The sequence below is a fragment of the Bufo gargarizans genome, chromosome 2, assembly GCF_014858855.1.
Source record: "Bufo gargarizans isolate SCDJY-AF-19 chromosome 2, ASM1485885v1, whole genome shotgun sequence".
NCBI classification, from domain to species: domain Eukaryota; kingdom Metazoa; phylum Chordata; class Amphibia; order Anura; family Bufonidae; genus Bufo; species Bufo gargarizans.
The window spans coordinates 115,849,931-115,867,353 of NC_058081.1; positions in this window are offsets into that span (position 1 = coordinate 115,849,931).

Below are 17,423 nucleotides of genomic sequence, written 5' to 3' on the forward strand. Positions count from 1 at the left end.
AACATTAGCTTAATCACTTCCCTAGATTGCAAGTTTTGCTGATATTAACTCCTTCACTGTCCTAGACCACCAAGTATACTGATAGTAATCCATTCACTGCCCTCGAACACCGCCTATACTTTCACTGCCCTAGGCCACCAAGGATTGTTATATTAACCCCATATTAGTGTTTTATTATTCTATTTATTTTTATAGCACCAACGTACTCTGCAGTGCTGTACAGAATTTGTCATCACTCACATTGATATCTGACTTTCACAATCTAAATTTCAAATGAACCTATCAGTATGTTTTGGAGTACGGGAGGAAACCAGACTACCGGAAGGAAACCCATACTAGCCTCTGTGCTTTCCTCTTCACTCTCCAGGACCACCATTAATACTGATATGAATCTCTTTACTGCTCTGGACCACAAGGAATGTAGACAATACCCTTCATTATGCTAGACCAGGATGTTTTTAATACTATTGCTTGGATATTATGTGGCCCTGTAAATATCAGTGCTGTACAGTAAATTATTAGACTCCTGTATGTTAATATTGTACTGTACTTCTGTATTTCCAGAACATCAAATATACCATATTTTTACAACTCTATAGATAAACTAGTGCAATAGTTAGGTTATACTTAAAACTAGTACTATTTTTTGTCCACTGGATTTAGATAAATCACTATATGGTCACTGAGTTTTATTGTAAAAAGAGGACTATAAATCCTAAGTTTTGTAGTTCTTTTATTAAAGGTGATATGATATAGCTCATACTATTCTGGAAAGTCAGGGTCAAGCAACATAGTGCAGCATACATGCAGACAATAAGGGCACTTTACATTTCATGCTTGTATATACTGGGGGGGGGGGGGGGATGTGTGCATGTTTCAGAGTGTTTCAATATAATGTCCTTTATGGAATCCGTCACAGAAACATGTTCCTTGTAGCAAAGTTTGGCTGCAAGAGATGAAAAATTAGGTTTTAGTACTGTCACTTTAAAAACAATAAATCCAATTATGTTCTTTCTTACAAATGAGGTGGATTAAGTCAGATGGGCTAGGGAGGAACGATACATATTAAAATCTCTATTGACCTAATACAAAAAAAGAACTGATTGCCCTTTCCATTTATGTAAAATGGGGTAGGTAAATGGCCGCTGGACAGAAAGCACCTTCAACTCTCTGATTCTTGGAATATATGTTACGACTACCAGAATAACTAGTTTCATAGGCAGATGGAGCTATAAGGCCAATCTTGTCATCTCAAATATCAGCCTTCCATATAGCAGTATCTCAGATTCTGTTTCACTGTAAAAATATAATCATTTTCCAGACTATAATACTATAGCCTTTCCCTAGAGCAAATCTTTGTAATTCTTCTGTGAATGATACCTAACACGGTTGCAGTGTAAAAAGTCTCCATATATGTAATTGCAGACCCCTGACTAATAAAACATAAAATCTATTCTTTGATGATATCGTGAGTTGGGGATAGTGATGAGCAAAACGAGCTTCGGATGTTACATCCGAAGTCGCATTGTTCAAAACTTTGGATTAATACTGTACGGAGATCGGTCTCACCATAGTATTAAAATGTATGGGCTCCAATGAGCCAAAGTTAGTTATTTGAGAAGTTGCACGTGACTTTGTTGTATAACTTTGGTAATTGAAATTTGGATAGGAAATTGGGTATGAAAAGGATGACATAATGTTCCAGCAGGACAACGACCAAAAGCATATGTCGAGATTGACAAAGAAATGGTTCAATGACGATGAAGGTGATGGAATAGCCCTCACAGTCCCCGGAACTCAACTCAATTGAACATTTGTGGGTAGAGTTGAAGAAAAAGCTGTATTCGATCAGTATGCACCAACATTATTTTTATATATATATATATATATATATATATATATACACTCACACAAAAGTGAATACACTACTCATATTTTTGTAAATATTTTATTATATATTTTCACTTTGATACAATGTAAACTAGTCAGTGTACAGCTTGTATAACAGCTGCCAACAAAAAGGAGTACACTACTGAGTGAAAATGGCCAAATTGCGCCCAAAGTGTCAATATTTTGTGTGGCAACCATTATTTTCCCAGCACTGCCAAAATTATTTTGGGCATGGAGTTCACTAGAGCTTCACAGGATGCCACTGGAATCAGCAAAGGCTTTCTTGTGCATCATCTTTAGATGAGGCTTCCTTCTCGGACAACAGCCATGCAGATCAACTTGATGCAGTGTGAGGCGTATGGTCTAAGCACTGACAGGCTGATTCCAGCACTCATATGTCTATTTTGAAAAGACAACCTTTGCATATGATGCTGAGCATGTGCACTCAACTTTTTTGGTTGATCATGGCAAAGCCTGTTCTGAGCGGAACCTAGCTTGTTAAACCACTGTATGGTCTTGGCCACTTTATGCAGAGCAACAATTCTATTTTCCAGTTCCTTAAGAGAGTTCTTTCTCATGAGGTGCCATGTTGAATGTCCATTTACTAGTATGAGAGAGTATGAGAGCGATAACACCAAATTTAACACACCTGCTCCCTATTTACATCTGAGACCATGTAACACAAACGAATCACATGACATTGGGGAGGGGAAATGGCTAATTTGGGCACAACTTGGCCATTTTCACCTGGGATGTACTCATTTTTGTTGCTAGCTGTTTAAACATTAATGGCTGTGTGTGGAGTTATTTTGAGGGCACACTTAATTTACACTGTTATACAAGCTGTACACTGACTACTTTACATTGTATCAAAGTGTCATATCTTCAGTGTTGTCCAATGAAAAGATATAATAAAATATTTACAAAAATGGTTAATATTTACAAAAAAGGGTTATAAAAGGATCTCCAAAAGCCTTGCTGTTCATCAGTCCACGGTAAAACAAATTGTCTCTAAATGGAGAAAGTTCAGCATTGCTGCTACTCTCCCTAGGAGTGGCTATCCTGTAAAGATGACTGCAAGAGCACAGCGCAGACTGCTCAATGAGGTGAAGAAGAATCCTAGAGTGTCAGCTAAAGACTTACAAAAGTATCTAGCATATGCTAACATCCTTGTTAGCGAATCTACGATACGTAAAACACTAAACAAGAATGGATTTCATGGGAGGATACCACAGAGGAAGCCACTGCTGTCCAAAAAAACATTGCTGCACGTTTACAGTTTGCACAAGAGCACTTGGATGTTCCACAGCAGTACTGGCAAAATATTCTGTGGACAGATGAAACCAAAGTTGAGTTGTTTGGAAGAAACACACAACACAATGTGTGGAGAAAAAGAGGCACAGTACACCAACATCAAAACCCCATCCCAACTGTGAAGTATGGTGGTGGGGGTATCATGGTTTGGGGCTGCTTTGTTGCGTCAGGGCCTGGACGGATAGCTATCATCGAAGAAAAAAGGAATTCCCAAGTTTATCAAGACATTTACGGGAGAACTTAAGGCCATCTGTCCACCAGGTGAAGCTCAAGAGAAGATGGGTGTTGCAACAGGACAACGACCCAAAGCATAGAAGTAAATCAACAACAGAGTGGCCTAAACAGAAGAAAATACGCCTTCTGGAGTGGCCCAGTCAGAGTCCTGACCTCAACCCAATTGAGATGCTGTGGCATGACCTCAAGAAAGCGATTCACACCCGACATCCCAAGAATATTGCTGAACTGAAATAGTTCTGTAAAGAGGAATGGTCAAGAATTACTCCTGACCATTGTGCACGTCTGATCTGCAACTACAGTAAACGTTTGGTTGAAGTTATTGCTGCCAAAGGAGGTTCAACCAGTTATTAAATCCAAAGGTTCACATACTTTTTTCACCTGCGCTGTAAATGTTTATATGCCGTGTTCAATAAAAACAGAGTAACATTTAATTATTTGTGTGTTATTAGTTTAAGCAGACTGTGATTGTCTATTGTTGTGACTTAGATGAAGATAAGATCACATTTTATGACCAATTTGTGCAGAAATCCATATCATTCCAAAGGGTTCACATACTTTTTCTTGCAACTGTGTATATATATATATATATATATATATATATATATATAGTGGGAGTTAACTCTGATAGAGGCAGGAGTGGCCAGCTTCCGGACAGTCAGAGAAAGTGACACACGGGAAGAAGTCCAAATAAAGTTCCACTTTATTGTGGTTTCAACAACAAAAAATAAATAGCTTTTACATTTCAGGCAAAACACAACAAAACAAACCATGCTTGTCTGAGCAGTAACTAGACAATATTTCCCTAACTGTACTAGGTACTGTACTGAAGATCCACAGCAAGCTTATAACAAGCACCAGTTGTGGCACTTCCAGATATCATCCAGCTCTCAGCCCAGACTCTCCCCCTGGGTTCTCTTTATGCAACTGCTGCAGGTGCAGTTAATCTGGCAGCACGCTAGACATCTCCCAGAAACGGACTGCGAATTGTGGAGCCCGCCCAACTCTTCCTCAATCTGAAACTCCAGGCCCTATACCAGCTTTTCCACAAAGTCACCTCAGGAAAGCTTAGGCTTTCCAATACACACTAGCTACTCCCTCGATCCTAAACCACATAGGACAGGATTCTGGGGGAAAAGTACCTGCCATCTATAGCTCTTCCTATTGTCTCACTATATCTATATATATCTATATATCTATATATATATATATATATAGATATATAGATATATAGATATATGTAGATATATGTAGTTGCTATACACATGTAGTTGCCATTCACACGGCCATATCCATTTTGCTGACAGCAAGAAATACAAGTGCAGCTCGGGTTGCATCTGAATTTTTTGTGGACCCATTGACTTACTGAGAAGTATAGGACACATTCTATATTTTTGTGGAATGGACATACGGATGAGGAAAGCACATGGATCATGTAGGCTTGGTACCTTCGACACCCTTGAGGTGTCATCATGTGTTGCTGCTCTCGGGAAGGGATAGTAAGGTGTTGTGCATCCCACAGGGAAATAAGGCCAAAGTGTCATGGTCTGCAGTAAACCAGTGTGCTTCTTTAATAGAGGAATTCAGATGTAAAACAATACAGTTGAGGCATAGGGCTGGCTGCTTCTCTAGTCTCCTCCCTGGCAAAAGAAGGGTTTGATGCTGAGGAAAGGCCTGAGCTAGCTGTCACGCTCTCTTAGAACGTTGGTACCCTTGCCAAAGGCTGGTGATCCAGGGTCTGTGGCACAGTATCCCTGTCTCAGGGTCTTCTTCTGGTCACTCAATAGTCTTCTTCTGGTGACTCAATCTCCTCTTCTATGCACTGTTCCCTAACTGCAGAACACTAGGGGCTCTGAATGCTCTCCTTATATACAGTTTCTGGCTAAACTAGAATGTTCTAGTGGAAGGGGTGGAGTGGAGAAACTTAGCACAATCAAATACAATTTTACAACTCCTGTCTCTCATATACCTGCTTCAGTGATACTAAATGGCAACGACAGAGCAATTCTTCCAGACAAAAACAGGTTTTCAGATATAATAAACAAGTCTGGAGTTTTCTTTCCAAAACATGCTCTTCTTTAAAACTTATGGTAGTTGTGGAAAATTAATAGCTTCTGATTATTAGCTAGAAAGTTCCAAAAATCTCTCCTTAACCCAGTTTTCATTAACCCTTTCCACCGTGTTTTTCAAACACAGTGCAAATGAACAGGATATATATCACAGCAAATGCATAAAATGCAGTTACACAGCATTGAGCTGTAAACGTCAGTGCAAGTTAACCCTTTAAAGTGAAATAAAGTAAGGTGTTCACTACTTTGCAAAAGGGGAAACAGGGGGAAATGTCCACAAATGTCCACACTTCAAAGTACCCCTGCTCCAGGGTACTACGCATCCATATGGGCATTCCAACAAAGGTTGAATATGTACGCAAAATGCGGGCCACGGACCCTTTGAAACCAATGGATTCGCAAATAAAATGCGAACAGCACACAAACTGCATCTGTATTTTGCTGATCCATGATTTGCAGTTGACTCTCATAGAAAGAAGAATTATATTTTCTGCCTATTTTAGCTTGTCATAAAGTGCAAAATATCATGCACCAGGCTTGAAGAAGGCTTTCAAATAAGCTAAATTGTTACGTTTAAAGAGTGTTAAACAGAATCTCTTGTGTATCTCTTTACATAGCTCCTTCTAGAACATATTCTGGTTCTTCTAGGTGGTAAGTCCCCTTGAAGTTGCAGTCAAGTGTTTAGGAGATGTACAATGCAGACATAACTTCCCCTATAAATATGAAAAACGACTACTTGTTTACACACTTAAGCTGTAGGGTCTGCAACCACAATGAGGCTCTTCATGGTTGTAGTCGAAGATGTATGCTAATATGCTGACTACCTGACTGCCATAGAAATATACTAGATTGAGCAGGGACTTCATGCAACTTCTTAAATTGTTGTATATATTTGTTTTTATGAACAAAAATATCAAAACTGTCTTAAATTACTTATAGTATCTGCAATCTTTTGTATCATGAAATTATTTAGTTCCTGATGATTATATAGGTCCAACATAATGATGTACAGAGATTTTTTTTTTAGAACCCCAATCTAATTTCTTATGCCAGGCAGACACATAGACACACACACACACACACACACACACACACAATTTATAGTAAGCCAATTAGGCTAGTTTCACACTAGCGTTAAAACCATCCAGCAGGATAGCCTGCTGGAGCTCATCATGTCCAGCATAGCCAGAAACCCCATTTTTTTATAGTGGGAATTGGTGGGGATCCGGTCTGTTTCTGGCATGAGTGCAAGGTGCTTGCACCTGTTTTATTCAGCCAAATCCCAGCAATCGATTTATTATAGAAGCGATAAAAAATACACCTTTTTGCCAGTGAATAGAGATGGAGAATGCAAAAACTTCATGCATATGTTGTGCTTTTAGGGTACCTGCATGGGTGTAGGTAAACATACATAAGATTCATTTGAATTTCTTTGTTGGATTTATGTGTGTTTCTGCAGCATATCCACACCAAAATCTGTAATCTCTAATGGCATTTGATGCGGTTCTGCTGCAGATCTCATCCTTCCATTGAAAAGGGTGAAATCCACAGGTAAAACAGCAAACATAATTGACATGCTGGAGATTTGGAAATCCGCACAGCAGGTCAATTTCCACATGGTAAAAATCTGCAAAGTGTACATGAGAATAGTTTAACCTTATACACTTTTCTGGTACTGTACTATGCTGCAGTTTTTACACATGGGAATCTGAGAAGAAAAAGTGTGCTTATTCCGCAATGTGTCCAGGTGGCTAAGCTGTTTTTTAATCCAGTATACCAGTGCTTCAATGCATCAGTACTAATTCCTGAATCACAAGTCTCCCTTATCAGCCCAGCCATGTGTTATCAGGATGCAATCCAACATAAGACACCATTTTAAGATTGTGCGTTAAAGCGTTTAGCACTTGGACCGATGATATTTGTTGTGACCCATCTTTTGCCTTCTAAACAGCATCAATTGATGTACAATGAAAGCTACAAAATTTGAAGTTAATTGAAGTCAATTCATACACTGTATTCATCCTTATTTCTTTTTTTTTAAGTCAGGTATTGATAGGTATGATAATTTGCAAGAAGGGGTAGTGGTTAACAGGCTTGTACTAGTTTAGAAAAACATGAATATATTTCACTGGTTCGAGAGATGAGAGAATCTATTCTAAATTAATTGAACTTGTTACAACTTTCCCAAAAACTTGGTGTCCAATGAATCTAACATTTTTGAGATGTATTTCACTCAAATTGAAAAAAATGGCAGACACAATTTTATAGTTAAAAAGAAGTAGGCATCTTCCTTCAAAAATGGATGATTTTTGAACCAATCTAAATAAAATCAAACATGCAGTATATTATTAACCCCTTTGTAACCACTAATACACCTCTTTACAGTGGTCACTAAGGGGCCTTAGGCTGGACAGCTGCCTTTTTACGTATGAAAGCTGCACTCCTGCTCTAACTGCCTGGACTAGCAGAAGCTTCAGTCCAAACTTCTTAGATGCAAAGAAGTTACAGAAGGAGAGGACTCCTTCTGTCTCCCATCAGCAACCCATGTATGAGATTGCCGGGTACCAATGTCTGTGCACGTAGGCCAGGGTCTAGTGAAGACCCCAAGCCTGCCACCAGCGTGTCCCAGCCTGCTGATGGGAGTCAGTATAGCACTAACAGTAACATACATTGCACTGCATGAACAGTGCAATTTATTTTAGAAGCAATAAAAAATATACCTTTTTTCGAAACCGCATCCACATTCAATCATCATGTAACCCAATCATCAAAACCTAATCATCATGTAATTTATCCCAAACTGTGAATTCCTGAAAAAATAAATGATGTCAAAAAATTTTGCTACTAAAAAAAACAAATTAAAAAGCAATTAAAAAGTGTTACGTACCCCAAAATTATACCAATAAAAACGATAATTTGGCCAACAAAAATCATGCCCTCACACAGTTCCATAGAAAGAAAAATAAAAACATTTATGGGTCTTGGGATGCAGCAATGCAAAAAAACATTAGCAAAAGTAGTAAAACATTAGGAAAATATGTATTTGGTATCATTGTAATCATACTGACCCAGAGAATAAAGGTATCTTGCTATTTGTGGCAAAAAATGAATGCCACAAAATTTATAACGTAAAAACTCTGACTGTATTGATGTTTTTCCCTATTCCCCTTCCAGAAAGAGTGAATAAAAATTAATCAGTAAGTTATAAGTACCCAAAAATTGTGTAATTAAAAACTACAACTTGTAATGCAAAAACAAGCCCTCACATGGCTACAAGCCCTCGATGGAAAAATAAAATGCTATAGCTCTTGGAATATGACAATAAAAAAATTGAAAAAAGCACCTAGTCATTAGACCCAAAACAGACAGGGTTGGATATAGTCCTGACAGACCCCAGAGTCTTAAACACGACTTTTCACGGCAATTGGGGCAATTCAGACCAAAGTTTTAGACTGAATCAAATTTGAATCAGAACCAAAGAAAATTTTGAGAAATTCTCTCATCTCTACACACAACTTGTGGAAAGTTGTGATGCTCTTTTGGAAAACAGTAGCCATCTTTTTATGTGGGGCAACCTATTTAAAGGTGTTATCTGGGCTACTGATATTGATGACCTATCCTCATCAGATTGGAGTGGTTCCGACTCCCGGCTTCCCTGCCAGTCAGCTGTTTGAAGGGACCACTGCACCTTGAAAGGGATGAAAGGGGTGCCTGGAGTAGGACCGCTGCCAAACTGATATTGATGTCTGATCCTGCGGATAGGTCCTGTGGGAGGTCTGGGAGTCTGACCTGCGGTCATCAATAGTGTTGAGCGAATTGAAGCCAAACAAATTTACTTCGATCCGAATTTCAGAAAAATCTGATTCGCAGCGAAGCCATATTTCCTCGCGCTTCATGGTAACGATTTTATTTTTCCTGAAATGGTGGTAAAAATAAAATAATACATACCTCATCAATTTCTGTGCAAGAGGCCATCGTGGCCATCTTGATTGCAGAAACCAGACAAAATCTAAAGCGGGGTGATGTATGACGTTATCACACTGGCGTGCTGGCCAGGCGCGGCGACGTCATCAGTGATGATGTCACCAGGCCAAGCCGACATGATGATGTCATCATGTCACAGAGATTTTGCGCAGTGTCTTCAATCAAGATGGCCGCTAAAACCTCTCCACAAGTAAATGGATAAGTTGAGTATTTTTTTTTTTACCCTGATTAACCCCTTAAATGCCTACATTTTAGCATCAGATGGCGTGATGAGTCATGAACGTGGCATCTGAGGGGTTCAATGACAGGGGGCGGTGCGATCGCAGCTCCCCATTATTGCGCTCGCTACATACAAAGGAATGCTCTTCACGACTAAGTAATTCGTCACAAATCAAATTTCTTTGTGAAATTCAGGGAAGCAGCTGAAATTTATTTTTCATAACTTCGCTCCTCTCTAGTCATCCATGTTGGAGCCAAGTCAACCCTTTTAAGCTGTTTGTAAATGTGGACATGCATATGTAAAAAACATATTTATACAATTTATTTCTAGCAGATTGTAAGCCCTTGCGGGCAGGGTACTCTCTCATACTGTACTGGTATGTAACTAGACTTATTTATGCTAATAATAATAATAATAATAATAATAATAATAATAATAATAATAATATTTCAGACTAAAATAATAGCAGGTTCTCCAGAGTCGCAATTAAGTCACATGTGTCATACAAACAACACTATGGAATATGGATACTTGACCTAATTGATCTTATATGTATATTATATGTAGATATTGTTGTAGTCTTATTATTAGATCTTATAAGCATCCATTAGTTCTAATATACATAGTTGGGATGAGTGTTTCCTTTTAGGCAAAAATTTGCCATTTCATCAAAAGTTTTCAAATAAACATATTCCTTCGTAAAGTATTAAGCAGGGAAGATACAGGATATTATGTCGGCAATATACTCTGCTATCATATCCTAGTGATGGAAAAAAAAAATATCTTGCCACTCGCCACACAGTTGTCTGACATAATAGGTTCATACAGCAGGCTCAGAGGCAATCGGAAATTAAGTGGTTTGAAGGGCTGCTTCTCGGGCACATTAAATGGCTTCAGGTGTGAAACCCTTGTTTTCAAGAGCTTTGCAAAAAATGTAGAGCTTCTTTCAGGTGGCTCCCTCTGTCCTCCAGGAGGGGAGACAAGGACGGCGGGGGAACACTCCAAAAGCAATTCCCTTGTCAGGCTGTGAATGCAGGAAGCTTTTCACTGTCTCCGTTGTGTTACTGGTAAGGGGTGCAGATTGCAGTGGCACAAACAGCTTGGGCCACAATGGCTCCCGGAGAGAAAGACACTGAGAGAATAAGACTCAGAGGAAGATGTCTGCATGGAAGGAAGGGACAATTGTTCATTGTGGTTAAATGTCTTTCAAGTGTGAAAAGGGTTAATGGACGATGTTAATCCATACCCAAGAAATAGTTGCTGCGCTCCTTTTAACGCTTTTGTATCACACCTGTCCCACTTATAGCACAATTACAGAAAGGAACATTTAAACAGAATTCTCAAACACATAAGATATAATAGGGAATAAACAAAGGGTTCAATTATCACTTTTGGGGGGGACTGAGTGCATTCCACTGTAGAGTACACATTATTATTTTTGTGTGTGTGTGTAATAGTACATATGGTGTTATATACCTCCACTCCACGACCATGACAAAAGGAAAGCATGAGGATGCATGTAATCATACAGGTCTCCGTCATTTCTAATATTCTTATAGATTTATAGCAAGCTGTATATTATTCACTACAGTGCACACCTCACCTACTGCAGAACCTCTTTTTTGAAGAGTAAGGGGGTAGGGCTTCCTGTACAGAAATGATATAACACCCCTATCATCCTTTTAAAAAAAGAGGTCTGCAGAATTTGTATTATTGTATTATAAGCCGAAGGTCTGTATTATTCCTTCTAGCACCTCTGAAGAACCTCTTGCAATAGAACCATAGCTGTCATTCATTCAGAGCCTGGCACAGCAGAAGAACCTTTCTATAAAGGCGATCTGTGATGGACTACTCCTTCAAGAGATGAGCAGCGCCTGTGTACCACTACTCAGCAGTGTATAACAGTTCTGACATCAGAATGTGGTGAATATATAGCTAGGTTAATGGAGAATTCCCACTGACATATATTTATATTATGGTGCTTTCTTAAAGGGTTTTATGGGATCAACATGTTGATGGACTATCCATAAGAGAAGACATCGATATCAGAATGGCGGGGGTTTTACTGTTCCAGCACTCCTATGTTCACCTACCTGCATGACTTACAGTTAGGGGTGATGGTGCAGGGTATTGAAGCTTCACCTCTTCCAAGGGAATGAGATAGACCGAGGTGAGCTATGACGCTCGCATGAGTGCCGTGGTCCCTTCACACAGCTGACAGATAGAGGTCCTTGGAGTTGACCCCCCTGCTATGATATTGTTGGCCTGTTCTAAGGATAGACATCAATATGCTGATCCTGGGAGACACACCTTATAATACAACTGTAGCATGGCATATGATTCAAATTACTCATATCTTTCCTGCAGAGCCCCAGCAGACTGTACAGCTGTTTATGGCTCTATGAAATGGGAGCGCCAATAGCAATAATCTGCCAGTGTAACGGTGCCGCCGAGTACCCGATGAATGAGCAAAAATGCTTGTTCATTAAATATGTGGATATTTCATGTGTCACCTATTTATCGTTTGCTGGAAGCAGATTGTGTCATCTAAACAGCTTCTGCAGCTGGCAAACAATGATTCTGTATGGGACAAGAGATGGCATTAGCGATCACTCCTCCCTATACTGTGGAGGAGATCGCTACACATAATAGCAGTGATCTCTTTCACTGACGAGCAGGAGATTGTTGGGAAGGAACGCCTCCCTCCTGACAATCATCTGCTGAATCTATATGCAGTGGTCTCCTTCACTGACAAGCAGGTGACTGGTGTTCCATTTGCTTAAATGAGCAGTGTAATGGGGCCTTTACACATACGGAGCAAATATATGCACAATTATTTAATAGGTTTGTCCCATCACAGCAACTTATCAGCTATCCACAGGATAGGGAATAAATGTTGGACCACTGGTCCCCGGCAGATCACAAGAATGGGGGCCTACACTCCCCTGATTAAATGGAGCGGTGGTCACGCATTTACAGTACAGACCAAAAGTTTGGACACACCTTCTCATTCAAAGAGTTTTCTTTATTTTCATGACTATGAAAATTGTAGATTCACACTGAAGGCATCAAAACTATGAATTAACACATGTGGAATTATATACATAACAAAAAAGTGTGAAACAACTGAAAATATGTAATATTCTAGGTTCTTCAAAGTAGCCACCTTTTGCTTTGATTACTGCTTTGCACACTCTTGGCATTCTCTTGATGAGCTTCAAGAGGTAGTCACCTGAAATGGTTTTCACTTCACAGGTGTGCCCTGTCAGGTTTAATAAGTGGGATTTCTTGCCTTATAAATGGGGTTGGGACCATCAGTTGCATTGTGGAGAAGTCAGGTGGATACACAGCTGATAGTCCTACTGAATAGACTGTTAGAATTTGTATTATGGCAAGAAAAAAGCAGCTAAGTAAAGAAAAACGAGTGGCCATCATTACTTTAAGAAATGAAGGTCAGTCAGTCCAAAAATTGGGAAAACTTTGAAAGTGTCCCCAAGTGCAGTCACAAAAACCATCAAGCATTACAAAGAAACTGGCTCACATGCAGACCGCCCCAGGAAAGGAAGACCTAGAGTCACCTCTGCTGCGGAGGATAAGTTCATCCGAGTCACCAGCCTCAGAAATCGCAGGTTAACAGCAACTCAGATTAGAGACCAGGTCAATGCCACACAGAGTTCTAGCAGCAGACACATCTCTAGAACAACTGTTAAGAGGAGACTGTGTGAATCAGGCCTTTATGGTAGAATATCTGTTAGGAAACCACTGCTAAGGACAGGCAACAAGAAGAAGAGACTTGTTTGGGCTAAAGAACACAAGGAATGGACATTAGACCAGTGGAAATCTGTGCTTTGGTCTGATGAGTCCAAATTTGAGATCTTTGGTTTCAACCACCGTGTCTTTGTGCGACGCAGAAAAGGTGAACGGATGGACTCTACGTGCCTGGTTCCCACCGTGAAGCATGGAGGACGAGGTGTGATGGTGTGGGGGTGCTTTGCTGGTGACACTGTTGGGGATTTATTCAAAATTGAAGGCATACTGAACCAGCATGGCTACCACAGCATCTTGCAGCGGCATGCTATTCCATCCGGTTTGTGTTTAGTTGGACCATCATTTATTTTTCAACACGACAATGACCACAAACACACCTCCAGGCTGTGTAAGGGCTATTTGACCATGAAGGAGAGTGATGGGGTGCTGCGCCAGATAACCTGGCCTCCACAGTCACCGGACCTGAACCCAATAGAGATGGTTTGGGGTGAGCTGGACCGCAGAGTGAAGGCAAAAAGGCCAACAAGTGCTAAGCATCTCTGGGAACTCCTTCAAGACTGTTGGAAGACCATTTCAGAATATGACATATTTTCAGTTGTTTCACACTTTTTTGTCATGTATATAAATCCACATGTGTTAATTCATAGTTTTGATGCCTTCAGTGTGAATCTACAATTTTCATAGTCATAAAAATAAAGAAAACTCTTTGAATGAGAAGGTGTGTCCAAACTTTTGGTCTGTACTGTATGTCTGCCACTCATTGAACTCTATAGAAATGTGGAGCAGCGGACACATATCAATTCAAACCTGGAACTTGAGCCCCCATTCTAATGATTGACAAGGACCCCAGTTGTCTGAGCCCCAATGATCAGACACTAATCAACTATCCTGTGTATAGGAGATAAGTTGTTGTCATAGGACAAACCCTTTAGACTAGGGCGACACTGGTCGCGCGACACATGTCGTGGCCAGGATCGCTGAGCAGCGGTGATCCTATAGAAATTAATGGGATGACCGCGGCAGTCGCAAGAAATCCAACTGTGTAGGCCATGCCTTAAGGCTACCTGCACATAATGCGAATTATGAATCGTTTTTCAGCAGAAATTGATCTTCCGTGCAAATTCAGAAATGTTTGTGCAATTGTTTGTGCGGATTTCACCCTTTTCCCTGCAAAAAGTAAGATCTGCAGCAGATTCACTTCAAATCTACAACAAAAAATGCAAGTACCACAAATGCAGAGTTTGGTGCAGAATTTCTGTTTTTTCAACCCACACCCATGTGCAAATACCCTTAGGTGTCATGAAATATCCTTCCAATTTACAGATGAGCACCACAGTAATTTTAGCAGAAATTTTATTTATTTTTTTGCCTCGTTTGCTAATTATTATTTCCACATTTATTTCACCAGTTCCAAAACTGGGCTCCGTTTAAAGAATCTGCCATAGAAACCGAGTAAAAAGGAGAGTTCTACAAACGTGGAGGGAAGCTGAATCCCTTTGGATCATATATCATGAGATTGTCGGGTGTGAAAGTAAATAAATGGCTTATGTTTATCTAAGCTACACCGCCGCCGTTCTCCGAAAGATTCACTTCATGTAGCTTTATTCAGCCATAAATAAATTGACCAAGTCAGAGCCTGCAGCTGATAATGAAGTGCTGTCGGAAGCGGATTCTCTCCGTTTAGAGTCTAACCTCCTTTTATCAGGCCTTGATTGGGAAAACCCTTTTGCTAAGATGAAGTAGGTAGGAATCAAAATAAATGGATCCTATTAAAACCAGCAATGCATCACCTGCCTGATAAAGTGATTAATATACGGCTTTGGATGGTGATTGATTAAACTCTTTAATCAAAGAGCTAAACTGACTTAATATTGATAGTTTTGGAGAGCTCAGACTATATATTTTCTTTTGCCAGCGCTCAGTGGCTTTCGCTCGTGCATTTTCTGTTGCCGCTTTCGGCACGGGAGTCGCTCATGGGGAAATCATTTCAGGGCAGGTCATAAATAACATCATTTGTGAGTGAAGCTGTCTCAGTTTTGCACATAGGTTATGTGAACTGAAATTTGGTACTGAAAAAGTGGTCCCAGGTACAAAATTGTAAAATTGATGAGATTTTTTATATTGGAAAGAAGGTGAATAACACAAGATAGCTCCTCATGCACTGAAGGATGAGGATTATTTGCTGCTATACAGAGATTTATGACTAACATTGTAAGATGCATTAATTTATTTGGAATTTATTGTAAGATACTTGCTGTAGCTTCATAGGCAAGTTAGGGTCAATTTGGAGTATGTATTGCAAGTGGTAGACTCCAGGAGTAGAGATGAGTAAATTGTACAAAATTCGATTTGGATTTGATTTGTCTGAATAGGTCGACCGATTTGATTTAGGTCCAAATCGGTTCTACCCAAATAAAAAAATGTTCCAATTGGCCTGGAAATTGGTCTCCTAGGACCCTTTTCTCTCTTGTTTTTCGCTCTCTTTTTTTTTTTAACAATTTATCTCCCTCTCTCCCTCCCCCTCCCTCTCTCTCAACTTTCCCTTTCTTATTATCTATTTTTACTCTCCCTCTGCAGATTCAGATCTACTTCAATTTTTTGCAATTTGTGAGCAGTATGCCAGAACCTGGGGTATCTACAGTTGTTTAGTATGTAATGTTTGTTTGTTTTTTACCATGTTTACCATTTACTATGTACACCAGCAAATGGGGTATGACTGGCTGTGGTTAACATTAGGAATGAAACTAACCATCCCATTCTTGGTGGGCTGGTCCTACTTCCTACCAGGAGGGGGAATTCTAGTGAGACTAGTAAGGCACAAGGAAGCATGTGCAATTGCTTCTGCTTCGGGGGTCTTTGCGACCAGCATTAGCTCCAACTATTCTGTGAGACCACTACTCCAAAGAGACTGCAATTATACCAAAGATATCTTAAACGCTACCTTGTTTACTGTCAGCAGAGTGACATGTAAGCCACAGCTTTAAAAACCCTGTTGCAGGTGAGGGACTATGGTTCAGACACCCATCACCTAGATCACATCAAGGCCAGACCAACTCAAAGCCTGCATTTTCACAGTGGACACCACTAGCCAGCTTTCATCAGCAACAGCACATCAGAGGTGCCATTAACTGCCACTTTGCCAACCATCATACCCCATCTTCTGGGAACAGAGATTGCACTGTGTCGACTGAGCACCCGAGTATAATGGAAGTCAATGGGAGAACCCGAGCATTGAACCAGGTACCCTCTGCTTTGAAGAGGGGAGGTTGCCTGGTTCATAGGAAAATGTCAGAAATGTATGGAAACACCACCGAAATGGTTCTGTAACAGCATGGGCAGGATGTCTGGATGCATCTTGGACACACAGGTTGCTGCTGGGAACGATGATTTACAGACTGACAATAATACGCACAAAACCGAATAAAAAAATCAATTTTAGAGGAAAAATTTAAAGTAAACATTTTTTTCTGTATACTTACTAGTATATAAAGTGCAAGTGCTGCCAGAAATTACAAGGAAGACGCACTCCGATTCAACCTGTATATCACATAAAGTGCACTGGATGTCACTGACATTTTAGGGATACGCACACTTTAAACAGGAGATGTGGCGGATAATTTAACTGTTCGCAGCGGCCTATTACACGGTATTTAACGCAGGATGTGCTAAAAATATATATTGCTGCTGTGACACACAATAGTCCTTAAAAGGACTTTTTGGTCTTTGAAAAGTTTTTTTTATAAAAATCTTCCTATTACACTCCCTTCACTGTCTGTCCCTTCCTATGCACAGCTCTCCCTAACACTGAGCAATTTAGCGCAGGTTGCGCTACAAAAATATATTGCTGCTGTCACACACAATAGTCCTTGCAAGGACTTTTGGGTCTCTGAAACGTTTTTGTACACTTAGGCCTCTTTCACACGGGCGTCCTGGATTTTCTCTGG